This window comes from Cupressus sempervirens, chromosome 10 (assembly GCF_028749045.1).
Source record: "Cupressus sempervirens isolate cs-2001-9-10 chromosome 10, ASM2874904v1, whole genome shotgun sequence".
Classification (NCBI taxonomy): domain Eukaryota; kingdom Viridiplantae; phylum Streptophyta; class Pinopsida; order Cupressales; family Cupressaceae; genus Cupressus; species Cupressus sempervirens.
Genome location: NC_143127.1, coordinates 217,407,720 through 217,426,509, shown reverse-complemented (window position 1 = coordinate 217,426,509; position 18,790 = coordinate 217,407,720). Strand labels below are relative to the sequence as shown.

The following is an 18,790-nucleotide window of genomic DNA, read 5'->3' as shown; positions in this document are numbered from 1 at the left end:
CCTAACTAACTACCCCTATAGGATCAGTTATATGAGGAAATGAATGTGTGGCCAAATGCTCTATGTACTAGGGAGTGACACCATCATTCACTACATCTAGAAAGTAGTCCCACCTATAAATGGTAAGGCCACTAACATATTCCATACATCTAATTGGGTCCAATCTAGGAGAACAACCTTTCTTTACCTCCTTGGTGAAGCAAGTGTAACTACAGTACTCCTGTGATATATTGTATTGATAGTTGAATTGTCTCTAGACATGGGTTAGCAGAAATCTCTCTATCTTCAATGAAGAATGGTCATTCAGTGGCTAAGATACCAACATGAATCCTAGCTAGGAGAAGACATCATCTTATGGCTCTATGCCTAGCCATGGTCTATAGGTAACATACATAATGTCATCCAAATGAAGTCTCAAATAGTTTGTCTTACCTAGTGTAGGTTGGATCATCTCTCCACAATACCAATAAATATAAATCTACAAGTTTTGTTGTCAGTCCTTAAAGATAGGAACATGATTGTTGTCATTAACTTGTGTTTCTGGCATTGAATGTGATGCTTATTACTTTTAGGAGACTGACCATTAGTAAAATTATTGCAAAGTTTTTCAAAAAAATTGTACTTGTCATTACAATTACTGAATATCATTTATCACCTATACTGCTAACACATACAACTATGGTACATGTGGTTGAGCATTACTATATTTTCAAGACATAATATAGCTATATGTGAAGTTATAAGCGCACTATTTATATCTTATGTAGGGTTTATGCCCAGATTGAGATATATACAGTTGTGTCAGCATTGAGATTGAGATTTATAAGCAATTGTGTCAGCATATGAATTTAGGATTTATGAATTTAGGATTTATAAGCAGTTGTGTCAATTGTATCTTATGTAAGATTTATGCCCAGATTGAGATTGAGATTTATAAGCAATTGTGTCAGCATATGAATTACATACCTTTCATCAATAGATAGATTAAATTGAGCTAGTTGAAATTGTTGATATTGAAGTTGAACCCTAAATTTGCTCATTAATGTACTAGTAGTTAATACTATTGCATACCTTTTCGAATTTGCTGGTGTACTTTCTTCTAGATTTGCTAGTGTACTTTCTTTTGGATGTTCCCTTTTCTCCTTTGCATCCAAAATGAACTCATTCCAGTCGCTCACTGAAACAAAGGGAGGACGCTTGTACTTCGGGTTTAGGACGAGGCTCTTTCTATATGTGTCCCTCACAACCTTAAGATGTCTAGAAGCTTTTTGTAACAATTTCTTATGATCAAAAATATTACCACCAAACTCATGCTCTATATCTTTGATGAGCTCATCTTTTAATTTTTGAGCTTGGTAGTTCCACCTTTTAAGAAAAAACACAAAATTGTTAGATATAGCTAGTATAAGAAAAGACCCGAATGAAAGGAAAAATGTTGCACCAATTAATGATATGAAAAAAAACAATGGGATAAAATTAGTTCAGTTATGATGTTCCACCTTTTATGTATGGTGGGCCCAAATCTTTGCAGCGTGAGGTCATAAAGCCTCCTATAAAATGTATCGTTTCCTGCAATAAATGTCATGGGATAATTAATAGTAAGAACCATTAAAATGAATCATGCAAAGAATACTTTTTATAGTGAATAACAAATACATAAAATGAGATACATTTAATCTTTTAAGTGATCTATTTCAGGGTTGGAGGATCAACTTGACCAAAATTGACCAAAAAAGAAGTTTGGAAAAAAAATTTAAATGTCTAAAACTAGTCAAACTCTACCAGGGTTCTATTGCTGATGTTCTGAAACTAAAAAATGTACTGTGACTATATTAATAGGTATACCTTGAAAAAAAAAATAGTGCATAATACATATAACTTGCCATGACCTTCATTTTTTGTCATTCTTAATTGATGTTGTCACTGATCATACCTAGGATATTATGGAAAACAAATATTGCTAAAATAGACAGTGAAGTTGAAAGTGAGCACTCTAAAACTCTAACAGGCAATAGCAATGATGTGGGAAATCATTGAAAACTAAACATTGAATATGAAAGAAGACTCCCACTTTTGGTTCTCGATACAAAAATTGGTTAGTATCTTCTACTAAAAGCATGAAATTGCAATGTACTGAATTACTAAACTAGAGAATTACTGGTATAGACAAAAGGTCATTGATAATTTAGATGATCCTACCAAACCACTTCCTATCATGTTTACGTCTTGCAAGAAAATCCTTATTACAATATAAAACAATATTATTTAAAGTACCTCGAATCTTAGGACATTTCAAAGGCATTGATTCATCATCGTCAATCAACAATGATGTCTGCATAGCTCTCGTGCTAGAAATATAGGTAGCTCCAAGAAATGACGGTGAATTATCACCAATACATGCACTATGATCCGCATTTGGCGGAGTACCAAACGGTGCATCTCCTACCACAAAAAAAACAATACACTATGTGATGCACCCAAGATTAAAGTACATATTATCAACTCATAATTAACACAAAACCAAATATAGAAAAACAAGGATTTACCAGCTAGACATCCCCTTGTTGCCGACATTGCAGTCGGCAATCTCGTACGGGCATCCATCAACTTCTTAGGAGTCTCCTACATTGGATGACTTGAACAATACATTGTTAGCAAAGACATTCTGAAATAATAAAAGTAAGAGTTAAGAAGTTTTGAATGTTTGAAATAAAAAATTCCTTCTAACTTGTCAACTAAAAGATTATTTTACTAGTGGCAGTCGGAGCTCTGCTACTACCAGCTTCACCGTGTTGTCCTTGACCAAGTTGTGGATCAGTTGCCAAAAATTCCTATATAACAAGAATTTAGTAGTTAAAGTTTCTTACAACTCTTTAAAAAAATTGCATCAATAAAGTATTTTTGCCAATATTACATATTTTACTTCATAACATAAAAAATTATAAAATACAAATCTTTATTAAACTTTTCTTATAACTAAATATTCATTGGAGCTTACTTCATAATGACGAGCTTGCGCTCTCAAATCTGATAGCCTCTTCATCATCTCCTTGGATTCCATAGTTGCCTCATCCAAAATATTCATTGCTTCTAAATTAATTTTTTTTTTTAATTTCTTCAACATTTTTATGAAATCGGGAGTTTCAGCAATATCCTCATTAGAAGGCATAGCTAGTGGCTCAGCACTTATTGATGCTGCTTTACCCTTATCCTAAACATCAAATTGTGAGAGAAATATCAGTAAAACTATCATAAAAACTAAAAAACCGTAAATAAAATAACGTAATAATATAAGCTTTTTCAACTATCTAATTTGTACAATTTCAAAAAGGTTTACCCCCGCTGAAGAAGTGGTGGGAGTAGCATCCTGGTGACCTCTATCATCTATCAGATCCATATCGTCTTGTCACAAAGATTAAACATAAAAAATTCAGCTAACTGAAAGCAATAGATAGCAAAAAAAAAACTTATTAACAAAATGGTAAATAGTACTTACACCGTAAATAAAATAACATAATAATATAACATTTTTCAACTATCTAATTTGTATAATTTCAAAAAGGTTTACCCTCGCTGAAGAAGGGATGGGAGTAGCATCCTAGTGACCTCTATCATTTATCGGATCCATATCGTCTTGTCACAAAGATTAAACATAAAAAATTCAGCTAACTAAAAGCAATAGACATCAAAAGAAAAACTTATTAACAAAATGGTAAAGAGTACTTACAACCCTCATGATAGTAACTTTTTTTGTATCTATGCGATTTAAATGGTAATCGATTAGCAGTTCTTCCCTTGCACTTGTTGATTTTATTGCACAGACAAAAGCTTCATTCCCCTCACGCGCCTCAAATATGCAATTGGGTTGCTTACTAGTTGAAGAAGGTTGTGTACTATTTATAAAACCTGCAATATTACCTATTGCTTTTGGTCTCCCATCAATGTACATAGCAGATCTTTTACTTTGATCAATTTTTTTCTGTTGTATATAATTAGCTGATACCCTATACCTACACATACTTTTTTAATACCGAACAATCTGCATCCAATCATTGTAATTGTAACATGGACCAACATACTTGAACAATTTGACAACTTTGTTGTAACCTACCTTTATCCCATCCATGGAAAATAGGCCCAAACCATGTAATGAGGATGGAGCAATGTGATATATTCTCTCATTAACACAAAAATCTGTATTAATTGGAGGTAGCTCATTAGGTACCCATTCTTTCTCAATGTGTGAGTACCGAAAGGGCACCTTGATGTCGCCTTTGGTCTCAACATCATAAGAACATGAGCCCCCATTAGCAAGGAAAAATTGCATGCGTTTATCAAATTTTTTTCTATTATTTTGACCTCTAGTTGATCTCCCTATTTTAGTCATACTACACATAGAGCTTTCATGTACCAGTTCCTCATTTCCCTCATTCGATGTAGATAGATCTGACAAGTACCTATTTGGTGGGTCCTGCAATCCATCAAATGGAAAGTGAAAGTGACAAATATAAAATGTAGTAAGTTGAAAGTGATTATACAATTATATTTCTATACAGACCTTCTTTGTCTATATATACATTATATGATTATATAATATGTCTATTTATAACATACGTGCTCAATGATAAACAACAAGAATATAAGAAAATTATGTCTATTTATTGACTTATACCTACTAATCCATGTCACTGTGCATAATCCAGGCCAAACGGATCAAATTTCCTGTAGTCAATTGACTATTTGCAAAAAGGGTGACAATCAGACACAATATAAACATTGGTAATTATAAATAACATATGTTGTAATCATTAGAAATGAACACAATAAATATGTAATCAAATTTCCTGAATATGTTAATCATTTACTTTAAGTTAGCTAAAAATTACATGATACACGTTTGCTACAAATAACTTAGAAGACAACATGAACAATAGGCAACATCGCAAACATGAACAAATTTCCCTTATATATGGAATGCAAGATCATCAACAGAAGGGGTGACAATGTACCTGTAGTCAATTGACTATTTGCAAAAAGGGTCATAATTAGACACAACATAAACATTGGTAACTATAAATAACATATGTTGTAATCATTAGAAATGAACACAATAAATATGTAATCAAATTTCCTACATATGTTAATCATTTATCTTAAGTTAGCTAAAAATTACATGATACGTGTATGCTACAAATAACTTAGAAGACAACATGAACAATATGCAACATCGTAAACATGAACAAATTTACCTTAATATATGGAATGCAAGATCATCAATAGAAGGGGTGATGACGTTTGTAGTCATTGATTATCTTCTTGTTCTTCATCATCATCATCATCATCATCGCCATCATCACCATCATCATCACCATCATCATCGCCATCATCATCGCCATCATCGCCATCATCATCGCCATCATCACCATCATCATCATCATCATCACCATCACCATCACCATCATCATCATCATCACCATCATCATCGTCATCATCACCATCACCATCATCATCATCGCCATCATCTTGATCTTCATCATCTGCTTCTTCATCATCTTCAATATCTTCTTCTTCCATAACATTATACTTTATCGGCCTTCCTCTTAGATCATGTCTAACAAAAAATGACCAACTCTGTTTATTTGGAACCTCTGAGTAAAAAACTTGCTCACATTGGCTTGGAAGAACATAGGGCTCATCTCCAATTGGCTCAAACGACCTTGTATTGATCATTGTAAATCCATTATCATGTTGAATAACTATTCTATCTAGATTATTTTGATTTAGTCGTAACCTGTACCATTTGATGACGAATAGAACTACTTTGAAGGTGTTAAATTCACAATCAATTATATCATCCAAGATGCCATAGTATTTATTTTGATATTGTTGAGGATGTATGCCATTTCTAGATGATATATTGGTGACCTCAAAAACTGCAGTTATCCCAAAATCACAAGTTTTCTTTGCGTCATCCAACCTTTTTATGCGGAATTTGTGGCCATGATAGTACATAGCTTTGTGGTGCTTGACCTACAATTTTTGAAGTGTGTGTAAATTATTTGCATCGTGAGTTGATACGAAACATACGTCGAGTTATGATCATTAATAAATTTCTACGTACCTCTCCACCTCTTAAACCCTTTACTAGATCAACTACCATCGGCATAACATTGGAATCTCCATTACGATGAGCTTCTGTAACCAATGAAGCAACACCTTCCCATGTTAATGAGCAACCATTTTGTTGACATCGTTCAATCCATTCCATCATCCAATCAAGATTGTTCGCAATATACAATTGTATTGCATCCCACTCTCGACCACTTCTTTCAAAAAAATACACCAATTAAAAATAACTTATATCGCAGATTTATATGAATTAATTAACTACAATAACATCTTAGATTTACCTCTCACTTTCCTTGATCTACCTTTGCCCATCAAGTACTCCCCTTCAAATTTGTTAATTAAGTTAGGATCCCAAATACGATCTACATGGATGTTTGCTGCAAACTTAGGAAGATATTCAGTAATGTACACCATGGTCTGGTATACCATATATCCCTCCACCATAGAACCCTCAGGATGTGCTCTCTGTCAAACCAAGCCTTTCAAAAATTTCAAGTGCCTTTCAACCATCCACATTGACCTGGTTGGTACAGGTCCACACAATTCAATCTCCTCAACTTGATGTATGAGGTAGTGTTCTTGTGCATTGAAAAAACTTGGAGGTAGACACTTTTGCATTTCACACATCAGAAGAGAAATTTTTCTCTTCCAATATTTTATATCTTCTTTATTGATTTTTTTAGATGACAACCACCTCATGTATTTTCCAAGATCATATATACCCTGTTTGACATTTTTGGCAAAGTGGTGTGGGAGAGATAGAGGTAGAATGTACTGCAATATTTGTAAAATGATCTTGTCAATATTTTATAAAAGAATGCAATTGAAACTACATGTAGTATATAAATATATAGTGAATACAAAATAACATGAATTACCTTAATAAATGTATGCCAATCATTTATTTTCAACCCTGGCCCAAATTCACTTTTATTTGATATGACATTGTTTATGGTTGCAGCAAATCCTGTGGGAAATCATATTTTTTATTATGACTTCTTTTATAGCATTGCTCTGATGCTCTGACAATAACCAACTAAGGGCACTTGTATCAATCCAGTCTCCATTGTTATTTGGTCAAATACCATTTTTCATTGCATGGTTGGATTCTTCAATGTCACTACAAGTTTTGACAATTTGATCTTTGTCACGCCTTCCATCCAAGATTTCCCATAATGTCTCTACTACATTCTTTCCAATATGCATAGGATCAAACAAATGCACAATTGGGAGTTGCTCGTAGTACAACAACCTAGTAAATTTCATAGGATAAATTTTTAGTCCTTTTGGAAGTTGGAAATTTATGTCTTGATGACCTTCACAACCATCAATCACATCATCAGTAAACAAAACACAATATCGAAATATAAATTTGAAACAAAAAGCATCAAATGGAATGACATTACCTCGGTGATTTATTTTATTGTATGCCAACTTCTATAGGCGAGGTGTCATTCTCTGTGGCTTTGATGTAGTCTCTTCTAGACCATTGAAAAGATATTTTTTGGTAATTCAGTACTTATGATTTCTATGCAGAAAGTGTCTATTCTCATCAAACACTTGCTTTCTTAAACTTTTTGAATGACGAGATTTTGTCTTTGGACCACAAACTGGACATGCAAATTTACCCTTTGTCTGAAGACCTACAAGATCATGTATAATTGGATTAAATGTGTTAACTTTGACATACCAAAAAAGAGGTGTCAAGAACAGAACATACCACAAAAATGTGTTAGCCCAGGGGCATCGTGTATTGTCCATACAAGCATTGCATGAAATTGAAATTGTCTTTGTCCTATTGGTCTACAAATGTCATACATAGTAACCCCATTCCATAACATCACTAACTCGTCGATAAGGGGTTCAATATATGCGTTGATATCTTTGACTTGGTACTTACCTAGATGAATGAGCAAAAAAATTACATAATTATTTTGACCATTTGATGGATTAGTAATAATAAATTAATTTAGATGACCACTAAATCAAAAAATACCTAGAACAATCAATGTCAACATTATGTGCTCTCTCTTTATGGATAACCAAGGAGGTATGTTATTGTTGATAACAAAAATAGGCCACACTAAGTAACTAGATCTCATCTCTCCATAAGGATTGACACCGTCTGCTGCCAATGAAAGCTTGAGATTATGAGGTTCTTCTTTAAAGTGTGGCCATTTTTTCTCTATTTCCTTAAATGTCGAACCATCTGCAGGCATTCCCATAATGTCATCTTGACTTCTATTCCGTGCATGGTAATCCATAAATTGTGCCAAGATATTGCACTTGAATAATCGTTATAGACGTGGAATAATGGGAATATGCTGAAGAACCTTGCAAGGCACCTTTTTTGTTAATCGATCTGATTGATATCTACTGATATGACAAGTAGGGCATTGTGTTGCAAATTCATGTTGTTTATGATATATAATATGATCATTCAGACATGCATCTATTTTTTGATACTCCATTCCAATATCTTTCATGATGGCAAATAATTCTCGGTACGAGCGAGGTAGAATGTTTGATGGTGGTAACAAACACTCACCTATCAACCTATGACCAAAAATATAATTTCTTAATTTAAAGAATATTAATTGCTACATGAACCCAATGTTAATTGTAAGGGAACTACGAGTAAAATAATGAAAGAATATGGCATACCTTAACATACGTGTCATTGCTACATTGGATAAACCATTCATAACCTTCAAGTTCACCAATAGCAATATAGCGGCAAGAAGAGTTGTTTTGGAGCCTTCATATAGGGACTGGTGTTCCTTCTCATGTAAAGGTACATCAAAATCTACGTCATCATCACCATCATCATCATCATCATTATCATCTTGATCATCGTGATCATTTTGATCATCATGATCTTCTTCCATGGTATCATTACCTTCTACTTCAATATTCACACCTCCATGTTCCCTCGTTTGGAAATCTGCATTCTCCGAATTGTCATGGTCGATAACATGAAACTTAGGGATGTTGACCTATATGAAAATGATGACCTTATATTAACCATGAACATGAGTTCATCATCAAATCATATCTTATGTGATTTATAAGCTATTAAAATACATACCAATGGGCGATACTCGTTTCCCCCTTCAATGTGACCATGTTGCCTACAATGTTGCTCAGCTGTTGTGATTAGATATCTTCGAGTCTTTAAGCCCTTACACATTTTGCAAAGACAATAACATATTCCATCACCTTTTATTTTTAAGTTAGACCACAATCTAGCAATTGTCTCCCTTTTTTTTTGTGCGTTGATATCGTCAAACATGGTCTTTCTTGAATGGAATGACTTGTTGGTGGAAGAAGGATGATTTGTTTGCAACCTGCAAATGGAGTAGTAAGAGGAAGACACATATAAAAAAGAGTTAGGCCTCTGAACCAAGTAGGAGTTAGGACATGCTAGAGTGGGGTCAGCCCAAGATATTTTGGAATCTTGAAGAACCTAGTAAAGGGTATCTGGAAAGGTGAAAATAAACAAGTATTTTTACAGCTACAAAGGAGGAATCGAGAGTATTATAAATAATGAAGAAGAAACTTAAATCCATATCTCTATTTACAATTTGAGCTTTCTGCAAGTGAAATATGACAATATAAAAAATTTCCAATCACATTTTCACTTAAAAAAGAACACCAAATATACCTTTGCTATAATATCTTCTTCAAATTCTTTGCTATTAGATTCTTTAGAACTGCAAGCTCCTATGCAGAAAAAAGATGAGATGTAATAAGTAATTTTTGATGGGCAATATTTAAACAAATCAACTATCAAAAAAAAAAAATTATGAAATTCAATTGCTTTATTATGTACTGAAGACTTGGCAAGATGTTCCCAAGTCTATCTATAGAATGCCTATTTGCATGGTTGTTTGCAAATAGTCTAGTATGGTGCCGCTTTTCAACAACAACAAATATCACTGGGGTTGGTAATTTGGCTCAAGAGATGCACAAGCCTGTTGACACCACAGAACTTTTAGTTCATCATATAGCATTCAATTGTCTTCTTTAACAAAATCCAAAGAGAATACAAACAAACTAATGAGCCATGTCTATCTCAATTGAATAGCAAGTACTATAGTGAGTATTAGGAAACTGACCTTGCGAATAGCATCTAGTTCATAAAGTATTAGGAAAGTGACCTTGCTAATTAGTTTAACATAGATTGGTGAACAGAAAATTCATAATAAAAATCTGATTTTTTTCCACACTTGTTCAAACCATATAATGAAATGACAAAAAATGAATTGTATACAAATACCATATTGTAGGCTATCCAAGTTGAAAGTGAATAGATGAGCTTTATGGGGTGTTGTACCAAGTGGAGCAAGTATGTGAGAGCTTGAAGATGAAGGGCTCCTATTTTGGGGCCAATATTTGGTGGTTTCGAGGTGCCTAGGGAGAACCTTTGATGCTAAGTCTTAGTTATGTAGACTTTGGAAAATTTGGTGAGCTTTCTACAAGTTTGTACCTGCTGTATCAATAGCCACTATGCCCTATTCTAGACCTTTAGTATTATGATTGACATCAATTATAAGTGTGCATCCAGATGTTAGCTACAATTGATTGGGGTGGCTTTTAGTGTGTATCAGTCTAATTTGACATGTGTGATGGCGATATCAACATGTTATCAGGATCTTACATTATTTAGAAGAGGTGTAGTTCAGTGGGTAAATGTTCGGTCATTGTGGGAATGGTATTCTATGCTTTCTGTTAGGTTAATTTGTGTTGTTGCAGCAGTTTGATTTTATAATCTGAATGTTGTATCAGTTTGTTTCAATAATGTTCTTGTTATTTTTCTATATTGTAATGCATCTCACTATAATTTCCCCTTTTTTACATGACATTCAATAATAAAAATAAAAACTAAAAATATAAAAAATTAAAATAACATGTAATATAATTATAATTTAATTAAGTTTAGTGAATGATCAAAATGAATGCAATAAAGAGTTATGAGTATTGAAGGATTAAGATATAAAGGAGAGACCATTCTATGAGAAGAGAACATGAAGGAAGCAAACAATCATTTGGAAATAAATTATTATTCCATGAGGCAGCAATGAAGGGTGGCGACTCAATTCCTTTTGAAGGGTGGCAATTCTTTTATAAATAAAATATAAAGGGAAGATCAATAGAAATTTACCATCAAATGTCATTCCATTCAACTAGATACAAAATCAGAAATCCATTCAAGAATCAATTTATGAAATCATTACACACCAATATATCAAATTGGCATTCATTCAATCATCACTATCAACATTTGTTAAATCATCAATCCTAAATCCATCAAAGTAAACCATTCAATTTTCCACCTATCATCAATTGGGAATCAAATATCAAAATAACCAAACAATCAGACCAGCAAACAAACAATCAGTCACTTATACAGGAAAATATCAACTATTTGAGTATTAACCATTCTAGCATCCAATCATTTAAATATTTATAATTAAGACATCAATTAGTTAAGCATCCACCCATCAGTCCTTCAAGAAATGATAATAAAGAGAAACCAGACAATTGACAATGATCTATCAAATACATCAAGATATCGGTTTTGAATTCTAGTTAGTACTTACAAACAAGACAGGTTCTAGACCCATAGGGTAGGCTAAGGATTTGAGGCAATATTTATGATACATATTCCACAAAAATTAGCATAATTGGTATAAATACTAGGTCATTACTGCAAAGCGTAAAAACTGGTTGATTGGGTACTCCATTTCAATTTGTTTAAATTGTTTTGTCCAATGTAGGTTGATGCTTTTTAGTTTCAACGTTGAAACCCAAAGTGTCATATTTGGTAGGCATGTTTGTTCTTATAGCCTTAAATTCATTGATTGTGATTTTAAAAAAAATCTACGGCGAGACTTATTTTTCAAATGCATGATGAGAAACGATTTCCACATTGAAAAGTTTTATGAGAATTCCTAGGTTCAACAACTATGTCTTTTCTAGGGCTTATAGCATCTCTTCTTTTGAGCTTATGCAAGTGAGAAAGTATGAGAAGGGTAGACTTTACCAATGGCTATTTCTTTTGTTATTATTCCATTGTTTATTATTTTTCTTATCCCATATCTATGTTTATTTTACATTTTTCATTTCCACGTAAATTGTGGCCTGAGGTGCCACACCTTTTTATATTGATTTAGGAAAACAGATCACACATAAGGGTGCATCTATAGCCAACTACTTAGCATCTAGAATCATATTAACAAAAAGGTTCATATTCATTCTCAAACATATTAAATTGTACATCAGCATAACCACCAGGGCTAGCCTCCAAAAGCAATCTAGAAAATTTCCACTATTCAGAAAAGTGACAAGAATCATAGTCCATCTTCCAAAAATCATTTTCCAGACCGATGCACAGGCTTTCTCAAGAGTATAGAGAATAGCCCAAGCTTCCATCTAATTTTTAGAATGAGTACTTAAGGAAGTAGAAAAGAAAAACTTAAACAGGGCTTAAAGTTCCACTACTAGTACCACCCATTCCTGTTGGACATGGATTACTCCTTGAAAACCCATCTATATTGATTTTGAGGAAATCATTTGGGAGGGGGGACACTAACCTAAATGGTTCACTTTCTTGACTTGCTGAACTCTGGGACCAAACCTATTTTGTGAAGAAAGAGAAAAGCATTGATCCAAGTGATTAGCAATGTGGAGATCCAAATGAACAGTTGATTGAGATAGCTCTTGTTTCGATAGACCACCCTCTCATGAAATCTCATTCATATTATAATCTTGCACGATCTTATCATAGCAAAGGTGATTATGAAATTTCTGGCCGCTACTACATGGCATCAGTCAAGGAAAGCTAGAAGCCACAAGATTTTGTGTTGCCATACTTTGGGTTGGGATAGGTTAAATGAAATTGGGAGATCTTAAGAGTTCTCTCTCAAATTTTGAAAAGGTTCTGGAGGTTCACCTTGAGAACTGTGAGAGCTTGAAAGCTGTAGGCCATATATATGCTCAACAAGGGCAGTGAGAGAAGGCTTTGGAAATTCTAAGAAAGCCAACTCGCATAGATCCACGTGATGCTCATTCCTTTATTAAGATGGGTGAGTTATTGATATCATCAGACCCCAGTGCAGCCTTAGATTCTCTTAACACAACAAAGTCTCTTCTGAAGAAGAGCAAAGAAGATGTACCCATTGAATTGTTAAACAACACTAGGATTCTTCATTTTGAGCGTGATGAACTAAAGTTGGCTCAACAAACTTTCATGGAGGCATTAGGAAATGGCGTTTGGGTTGAATTCATCAATAAAAGCCCCAGTATCAATTCTAAAGTTTTTCCTGTGTGTTTAAAGGACATGGAATTCTTCCATCGACTAGAAGAAGAAGGTGTTTCACTTGAGTTGCCGTGGGATAAAGTGACAACACTATTTAAATTGAGTTGCTTTTTAAATACTATTTAAATATAATTTAAAATATGAATTTATCCATGAGAAATCCAATGAATAGGTGCTCCTGCATCATAGACAGAGATGTTGATGGAAGGTATGATGTTACTGACTTCCCTCTTAGTGCCCTACTCCACCAATTCATATATGAAACCATGGGACAAGCAAGAAAAAATTTTGGATTTAAAAAGCTTTTCTGATCGGTTATTAGGAGTATGAACGAGGTCTGCATGTCAGATTCGAATGAAGCCCTAAGATTCATTCAAAGCCCCCACACCAATACCGGCATGGAGGCTTCGAGTGAAGCCCCTTGGGACCTTCATTCAAATATTTGGCTTCATTTGAAGCTCCTAAAATTTAGCTTTCCCACTTTCCATCTGATTTCTTCATTATGGAAAGTGGGAACCATTATTGTGGCCCTACCTAGGAACAAAATTTTATCACCTAATTTTCCTTTTGTTGACTTCATGATCTTTCTATAAAGCAAATAAAATAATAACTAACATTTTTTTATGTTTCAAACTTCTACGTTGACTAAAAAACATCTGCTGAAATAACTTTATTTGACAAATTCCATTAAAATATTATAACCTTTTTCAACCTAGACTTATATTAGATATTTTATAAGTTACACTAGATTAACATGTTTAAAAGTAACTACACATATCTAAATGTGTGCACTACATAAGTGTGCGATAAAAATATATATGTATATGTCAATCTATCTTGACATATGTTCATAATCACTCATATGAAAAGGAATGTATTCAAATATTTCAAGCTCATCTTTGTCATTTGGCTCCCCAAAAATGTGCATACAAGTAACAAAATATTATAGAAAGTCAAGTATTCAAACTATTTGCTAAATGTTACAAGAGAACGATAGAACGTTCATTGTTGAATATATAAAATATTTCATATACCATAGAATAACTATTTTATAAATGAAAACTTTCATACATGGGATGAAGCATTCTAGTTGTTTGAAAGTCTATTGGACATTGTGAGCTTGCATAAAAAATATCACAATAGTCCTTGAATGCTTGAATGTTCTTTTTTCACCTATAAGTAGTGGTGAATATAGAAATAGTGAGACATTTTATTTAATCTACTATATGGATTTGAAGCAAAAAAAATTATTATTGCAACTCAATGCAAAGGAAAATCAATATATTTAATTTAAAATAGTCTAAATGTGTTCATACAAAAACTATAAATGATTATCCCTATTTAATTGATCTTTATATATTCCTAGTTTTTCAGCTAATGACCAGCCAAATAAAGCCCATAAAGACAACAAGACACAATTTATACCCAAATTAGCATTTTAGAATATTATGAGTGAACCACTTTTCTTTCTTTGTAGCCTATTTTATCTTGGAAATAGGATACCAAATCATTTTGTTATCCTTGATTTATAATCTTATCCTAGTTGATATTTTCTAACAAAAAATTCAATAATCTATTTAGATAACTTATCTTTTATAGTGTTAACCATTCTCCAAAAATACATATTTTTTTTCTAAAAATATCTTCAAACTCAATGGAAAGCTCATGATTCAACTACCTCTTGTCTCCTATTGAGGTATTTTGGGGATGATATAATAAATAATTCATTCCATCCTACATTGGTAATACTTCTTATTTGGTGAATACATAATTTCATCAAAAAGACTCTTTGTGTGGTGAACCTTTAGTATTTTACCTATACAGTAGATAGATCAGAAGCAACAACATATTTAAATAAACTAAATATCTCAAGAAACATATATGTATATATGTAATAATGTAAATCAAATCAATCTGGAATATTTTCAAGATATAAGTTAAATTCTCATGGATCATTTAGAAGTCATATGTCACAAAAATCTTCAAGTGGGTTACAATTTCTTATTTTTGAAAAATAAATCAAATATTGAATAAATTTAAACCTAAGATTTATTTAAAATAATTTTAAGATATATATTCAATAAAAAAATAAAAAAATAAAAGATAATAGAACTATATCATTGAACATAAGAGGAACAAAATTTCATCACTTGATTTTCCTTTTGTTGACTTCAAAATCTTTCTGTGAAACAAATAAAAAACAAATAACATTTTCTATGTTTCAGACTTCTATATTGACTACAAAACATCTTCTTAAATAACTTTATTTGGTGAATTCAATTTAAAAGATTAGAACCATTTTCAACATAAACTTATACTAGATTTTCAACAATTTTCAAACTTCTATTTTGACTACAAAAGATCTCTTGGAATATAGATCATCCATTGTTGAATATGTAAAATATTTCATATACCATACTATTTAATCTTGCCAGGCTATTTGAATAGCTACATGACACTGAAAAAGCAAATCTTTTGTACAAGCTAATATTGTTCAAGTTTCCTGATTATGTGGATGCATATCTACGACTTGCATCCATGGCCCAAGCTCGAAATGAGATCCAACTAAGCCCAGAATTGATTGGGGAGGCACTTAAGGTGGATAAAACCTCAGTAAATGCGATTACCATGCTTGGCAACCTGGAACTGAAAATAGATGACTGGCTTAAAGCAAAAGAAACAATTAAAACTACACAAAATGTATCAAATGGTAAGGATGCTTATGTTGACATTTCTCTTGGAAACTAGAATTATTTTGTAGCTTCACGCAATGAGAAGAAGGATCCAGATGCGGAGGGAATACATCTTGATAAGGCTAGGGAACTCTATTGTAAAGTGTTGGCTCAGAGACCTAGAAATGTCTATGTTGCAAATGGGGTAGGCATTGTGCTAGCCGAAAGGGGTCATTTTGATATTGCAAAGGAAATTTTCACATAGGTTCAAGAAGCTGCAGTAGGAAACATCTTTGTTCAGATGCCTGATGTGTGGGTAAATCTAGCACATGTTTACTTTGCACAAGGACAGTTTGGGCTTGCAGTGAAAATGTATCAAAATTGTTTGAGGAAATTCTATTTTGGCACTGACACCCAAATTTTATTATATTTAGCTCGATCACATTATGAAGAAGAACAGTGGCAAGATTGTAAAAGAACATTATTAAGAGCAGTACATTTGGCACCCTCAAATTACATGTTACGCTTTGATGTTGGTGTTGCCAATCAGAAGTTTTCAACTTCAACACTTCAAAAGAAAAAATGTACTACTGATGAGGTTCATCAAGTAGTGTCTGAATTAAAGAATGTGCTCCATGTGTTTAGCCAACTATCAGTAGTGCCAAACCCTCATACACATGGCAGGTTTCAAGGATTAATACAGGCCGCCCACGTTGTAGCCATATATGATTTCTTTCACAACCTACCATCTCGGTGCATTTTTTCTATATGTATGCTAATTTGATTTAAGGAACTATCAGGCTATGTAATTGTATGATTTGATCATGAGAAAAACTTTGTGGAATAATGAAATATGATACAAGAAACAAGGAATATGCACTATGTTTCAATGAATTTTTAAAAATGTCAAGGTTGATTTTGCAAGATGAGCATCATAGAACTTTACAAAATTATGAAGACAAGGCAGATTCTGTGTTGCTGAACAAGAAAGCATATTTCTAATTAAAGTATTGACATAAAAAGTTTAGTAACTATCCTAGAAAATAATCTTGACGAAAGAGAGCATATTCTTAAAGTAGTGGCTTGGTAGAAATCTATTAAAAGTGTCCATTAAAAAACACAATACAGCCTGAATAAGTCAGTATATGGCAGAGATTTTTACATGGCATTCCTGGGATAAATAGAATAGTAGTCAAGCCCTATTCAAGAATGAAAAAGCTTGTTATTTTCCAAGTAGAGGACTTCTATCAAGACGAATCATTAAATGTGGAGTTCACTTTCTAACAGACACAAAAGATTGCATGAAAGTTGTGAAATGGGTGCAGAAGATGCTCACTTTTTCCTTGCAAAGTAACAAGTAGTTGGTGTTGTTGTTTCTATTAGTGTGAATTATGCAAAGTAGCCAATTGAATTTGATAAGAAACTCAGTGTCAATTCAGACGACATCCATTTCAAAGGAAGACCTGATAAAGATAAGGCTCTTCAAGCCCTAAGGAGATCAAAAGCATTCAAAATTCTAGAACCCTACACAATCGAGAGAAGATAGAGTGTGCAAAGTTTCCCCTAATAGTTGAGATCATGAACATAATCCAAATAGGCAGTTCGTGGAAAGTCGCATAGTATGAGTGAAGAATCTAATGAGATGATAGATTACATATCATAAAAGTGGAAAAAAAAACCCCAAAAAAAACTTTAAAATACCATGTGATCGGAGCATGAAGGATGTGGCAAGAACAAGAGCTAAAACAAAAGTGAAAGCACAAATGGAAGTCTACAATCATAGCAATAAGTCGCAACAAAGCTTTATTACAATGTTCTACAATCAAACGCACCCGTCAATGATCTGTAGTAGATGTGCCCTTGTGCCCTTTTCGATGGAGATCAGACTTTTTTGCTTCCCTCGTGCCAATGTTGATGGAGATCAGACTTTTTTGCTACCCTCGCGCCAATGTTGATGGAGACCGGACTCGTAGCTTCCCTCATGCCAATGTTGATGGAGACTGGACTCGCAGCTTCGCCAAATGAAATGTGAATTACATTTTTGCCCTTTTTTTTTTGTTTTATGCTATCGTGTGTGTCGCAATTCCGACGTAATTAATTTGTCGCAATTGCGACCAACACGAGCATATTATTTTAAAAAAACAAAAAAATTCTTTATAACGCGACCAACCAACCTATTTAAAAAACTTTGTTGCTATTTTTGGTCATGATTTAGGATGAAATGCACCAGTGTCTGCATTGTCTTTGTTGTTCAACACCCATTTTCTAAATGTATCGCAATCTACAGGGTGATGCATCTCTTCAGAGAAACTCTAGCAAAAATGATGGCAACATCTGGAGGTGACATTGTAGCATTTTTTGATTCCAATATGCAATTCCACTGCATACTCACATTCAGGGAAGGGGTCCCATTTCATTCTTCCCTTTTAATAATGGGGTTTCTCACTTTGAAATTTCTAGAGCCAAAATGCAGGGCTTTCGTGGGTGAGGACATTGTGCTCTATCCCCTTCTTCTTCATTCCTCTTGTTTGTAACTCCTTGGCACTCCCTCCATTCTTCTTCTTGTTTTGGTCTTCTTGTTTTATTGAACATTCAAGGAGTTGTTCACATGATTCCTCATTTGGTTCTTCTACTTCTTTCATTAGTTCATATTTCAAAGGGAATTCTT

General features: G+C 33.3%; 2 pseudogenes; one reads left to right on the top strand and one right to left on the bottom strand.

The window, feature by feature from the left end:
• Nucleotides 1-18,539, bottom strand: part of LOC149533410 (putative E3 ubiquitin-protein ligase ARI7 pseudogene) — a 29,909-nt pseudogene extending 11,370 nt beyond the window's left edge.
• Nucleotides 260-18,154, top strand: LOC149533411 (protein CTR9 homolog; annotated as a pseudogene).
• Nucleotides 18,540-18,790: the final 251 nt, after the last annotated feature.